Source organism: Salvia hispanica, chromosome 4 (assembly GCF_023119035.1).
Source record: "Salvia hispanica cultivar TCC Black 2014 chromosome 4, UniMelb_Shisp_WGS_1.0, whole genome shotgun sequence".
Taxonomy (NCBI): domain Eukaryota; kingdom Viridiplantae; phylum Streptophyta; class Magnoliopsida; order Lamiales; family Lamiaceae; genus Salvia; species Salvia hispanica.
The window spans coordinates 30,032,554-30,037,523 of NC_062968.1; the positions used below are offsets into that span (position 1 = coordinate 30,032,554).

Consider the following 4,970-nt stretch of genomic DNA (forward strand, 5'->3'; position numbering starts at 1 on the left):
ACGTACCTAAAACATTTATATATGTGATTTGTTAAATACGAATCACACTTGATGAATCTCCGACAATACATGCTTGATCCATTCTTGCCGCATGGTTCTTGGGATTTCGGCATCTCTTGGTAGCGTCATGACCCGCTCGGGTGCCATTACTTTTTCGACATGCCATAGCAACCTTCATTTAGGCTGATTATTTTAAATACACACATTCAAAATTTAATTAATCAGAGGCCACAGTGATAAATGAGTGCCTCAACTGATTCATGTAGAATAATAGACCACACTTTGCTTCATTCTGTAGCCCATAAGGTGGTCCACAATTCAATGCCGAATTCCCACAACGGGAGCCCAATAGCAATGAGCCCAAAAGACCTCGGCCCACCAGCATAAATGCTTACCCTATTCTTAAAGTTTGTTTTGGCTGAAATTTTCATCATCAGTTGTGAATTGTGATCAACCAAGTCCTATTCTTAAAACTTATATTGACTGTAGAGTAAACAATGTTAATCCAAACAAACATTTAAACTTTAACAAACATCACCAACCATTTACATTTAGTTACCTATCTCTTTGGTCTGTACAATATCTGATAACACAACATTTTTCATTCACAGTAATTTGAAAGTAGTTAGCACACAAGTAGGAGTTTATCAACGATTCATACTTAAATAATAGGAGACTATCTCACCAGCTACCTCATCAAAGTTCTGCATCTGAAAAATTGAGAAGAAAAAAATGATAGGAATCAACCAACATTCTGCGAACTGAGAAAGGTGCTTAACTATTGGCAAAGTGTGTGCCTTTTCATAACCTCTTAATTAGCGGGATGGTTGCTTACTTTTATGAAAACTTTACCTGATGTCAAGCACAGGCACAATCAAGTTTGAAAGAGGATCAAGAACGCTTCACAACAACTTTAAGGTCTTCATTTCCCCAATATCTCCGTTGTTCCTCTTGTATTTTTTTTGCTGAGTACAAAAGAGATTGGTTATGATCATCGATCTCAATCAGTTGCAGTGATGAAATCAATCCAATATCATACGGAATCTCATCCAAGTATGGACAACGATGAAGCGTTAGGCACTGGAGCCTCGGAAAGTGACTACAGATATATCAAATTACCAAGTTCCTCATCAAAGGTACCCCAATGTTCCCCATAGCAAGCATAGTTCTTTAGTTTAACACTTGAAGATTTGGCCACCAATTCTTCCACTAGTAATGATTTGAAAAAGTTATGATAATGTGGGATCCATTGTTAAAAGTGGACAAAGTAAATAAATCTGCAATAATTCAGTTTTCAAATGTTACTCCTATTTTAATTTTTTGAATGGTTTTTCCCTTTTTATACGTTCTATTATACAGTTGGCATCTTAACGGTCACATAAACTCCACCATGTCACCACAGGTACTTGCGTCCCTATCTCCCGCGCTGCTACTAAAGCTTCAACACTCAGAACCACCACCTCAACTCTAGCGATGCACGAATAATTACCGGTACACAGTTCAATTCGAGAAAACTAGAAAATATCCCGATTGAACATATATATGTCTAACAAAGGATGACTATACATTCTAAACATTCTGAATTGATGCTCTATTTCTTTACAATACAAATATACTGATATTAACGACGTCAGAGACTTTGAGCCCATAAATTGGTTCGTATAGCTTTCACCAGTCACATATCACTTTTTGCCATTACCTGAGTTTATTAGTATCTTAGTACAATTTACATGACATATTCCACTGATCTATCTATATAGTGTCAACTGAGGCAATTTGAAACGTCTGAATTTAGCATTGATAATCATATTTACATATTGTTCCTTTCCACTCATTTGCCTTTGAATGCTCTCACTTGTTTATACAAACTGGTTCAACTACATTAACAAAGACAAAGAACCATGCAGAGCAGCCTTTTTCTCCCCTATGTAGATTACTGTAAACAAGAATGGTAATCCAAACAAATATTCTCCAATGCTACACAGATAACATAATATTATACTATCATTCACAGTTATTTGAAACTAGCTTGCAAACAAGTACTTAGGATTTTATCAACCATTCATACTTAAACAAACATCAACATTCAACAACCATTGCACCTTTATTTATTTGCCTTTTTCATCGGTAGAATATCTGATAAGCTACCTCCTTTTAAGCTCTGCATCTGAAAAAATGACATGAATCAACCAACATTCTAAGAACTAATAAATGTTAAAAAGACAGGAAGATGCTTAGATATTGCAACTTTTATGAGTTCCTTACACTGTATGATGGACACGGTCAGGTCTGACAGAGGATCAAGAACGCTTCACAACTACCTTTAGGGGATCATATTTGTGATCTTTCCTGTGTATATCTTGTATTTTATTTGCCGAGTACAAAAGAGATTGATTGTGATCATCGATCTCAATCAGTTTAAGTGGATGAATATTTCCAATATCATGCGGAATCTCATCCAAGTATGGACAACGATGAAGCATTAGGCCCTTGAGCCTCGGAAAGTGGCTACTTTTAGTTGTCCAACACTGCAGATTTGATTCATCGATAAGCAGGAGTATCAAATTACTAAATTCCCCCTCAATGGTTTCCCAGTGTTCCCCATGGCAAGCATAGTTCTTTAGTTTCAACACTTGAAGGTTAGGCAACGGACCAAAAATGTTCATACCTCTCCAAGAAATCCACCGGCCACTCAGTTCTAATTTTTTCAGCGACATAGGTAAATAAGTCAGACGTGGCACATATGAACCATGATGCATCTCCAATTTCAGCTTCTCAACTTGACGCAGATGTATAAGATTGTCAGTATAATCATATGCAGCACCAAACTTATTTCCAGAGTAACATATTCCCAACTTTTTTATGTTGGGAATCATTTTCACCATCTTAACAGTGCACACAAAGTCTATTGCCATGGAAAGCGTTTGCAAGTTTACTAGAGAAAGAGTTACTCTTTCAGGAAGGGGTAAAGGTTGAAATGAGAAGGCGATAAGATGTCTCAACTGCCTCAGACTCCAAATCTCTACTGGCAAACGAACATCAGATCTATAAATAATTAAAGTCTGCAGATTCTGAAGCTTTGCTATAGCTGGAGGGACAATACTATCAGGAATGTTGGAAGCAAGGTAAGTGAGATTAATCAGTTCAAACACTTGACCTAGCTCCCAGTATGAATGATCATTTCTAAGTAAAGTGCGCTACATTGCAATTGGGCATATACCCTCTTTGTGGGATGCATATGATAGAAGTGGTGCATGAGCTATGCGTAGAGTCTCTAAGATGTAGATCATGCCAACTAACACTTATGCGATGATGATTTTGGAGTACTTCTGGAAGAAAATGTCTTCTCAAGATAGGAGTAGGGAGGTAGTCCATAACAGAAAGAAAGAAGAACTTCTCTCGCCCGACCTGTCTCACACAAAAGTCCCGCACCATAATATGCAGCCTGCAACTTTTGATTTTTCCATCAATATTGCGGCTAGTGACCAAAACTAGACTTTGCCCAATCAGATCATTCAAGCACCTCTCCGCTGCCAGTTCTTGCCTTTCAAATTCAAATTGATGTTCCCAAAAGCCCTCAGCTATCCAAAGTTTGATGAGTTCAGAGGCATGGACCTCATACTCTTCAGGAAAAGACGCCATATACAAGAAACACTCCCTCAAATGTGGAGACAAGTGGTTGTAACTCATTTGATCCCAACTGCCTGTCATTTACTTCAATTTTTTGCCACAACTTGGGAGTTCTAGGAATCTTGGATAAAAGTCCTGCCACATTAACAATTGAGAGGGGCAGTCCTCCACATCCTTTTACTATTTTTTCCCCAACACTACGTAGCTCTTGAGGACAATCTTGATCTCTGAAACCTTATGGTGGAACAAACGCCAACTTTGTTCATCATCCAAGAAACGCATCATATAAATGGGGCTCCAACTGCTAGTAGCATAAGTAGCCACATTCGTTAGCCTTGTGGTTAATATGATCCGGCTTCTACAATGATTGTCAGGCAATTGCTTCTGCATATCATCCCAAGCTTTTGCACTCCGCATGTCATATTATCAAATACCTCCTCCGTGATAAGATTTTGTGAATTTCAAGCTTCTCTGCTTCCATTCTTTCCATCGAATCTCTTCCAACTGGATCTACTTTTCCTTTGAGCGAAGCAAGTAATTGTGAGAGAATACTTGGTATACTATAATCATGTGATATTGTGACCCAAGCTCGAATATCAAAATGATGCTTAACCAATGAATGATTATAAATATGTCTAGCAAGTATGGACTTACCAATACCTCCCATTCCGATAATCGAGAGGATTTGTAGGTTGGAATAGGATGAATAGTCAGTTATTCGGTCCATCACCTGTAGTATATCTTCATCAAAACCAACCACAGCCACATCATCTTTGGTCGTGATTGATGGTGAATCACTGGGATCTTCGTCTACTAATTCTCTGCCACTTGACTTTATTTTGTCCGCTAATCTCCTCAACCTTCTTGTATTTATTGCAATCAGCTCAACCGGGAGATGTTCAACTTCACTCTTGAGTACAGACGAACTAGCAGCAGGAGAATCACTGACAGAGTCAGAATTGCTCTTGCAGTAGTCAACGACATCTCCAACAGTTGAGTCGAGCTCCTCAGCCAATTTCCCCAACTGATATGAAAGTTTGAAAGTGTTAATTATGGAGCCTAATCTCCAACCATATTTAGGATTTGTTTCCTAGAAGTATATTTCCTTGTGATAGATTTATTCCATAGAAGATATTTCCTTATGGAATATGTTTCCTAGTTGACTAGAATTAGGACTCTCTATTTTGCTTATAAATAGAGGTGTCCCCTCATTGTAAAATCATCCTGAAATTATATAGTGAAATCTCTGGCTTGGCATCGCCCCTAGACGTAGATACACTTTGTATGGAACTGGGTAAACAATTCGTTGTGTTCATTCTCCTTTTATATTCGTGATTGCC

At 38.0% G+C, this 4,970-nt stretch overlaps 2 long non-coding RNA genes across 2 annotated transcripts; one reads left to right on the forward strand and one right to left on the reverse strand.

The window, feature by feature from the left end:
* Window positions 1-523: 523 nt before the first annotated feature.
* Window positions 524-984, reverse strand: LOC125222180. Its single transcript, XR_007176487.1, has 2 exons — window positions 853-984; window positions 524-710 (listed from the first exon to the last, which is right to left on the reverse strand). It is a non-coding gene; the product is annotated as an uncharacterized LOC125222180 (long non-coding RNA).
* LOC125222181 lies at window positions 649-1,628 on the forward strand. Its single transcript, XR_007176488.1, has 3 exons — window positions 649-770; window positions 869-1,136; window positions 1,403-1,628. It is a non-coding gene; the product is annotated as an uncharacterized LOC125222181 (long non-coding RNA).
* The last annotated feature ends 3,342 nt before the right edge of the window (window positions 1,629-4,970 follow it).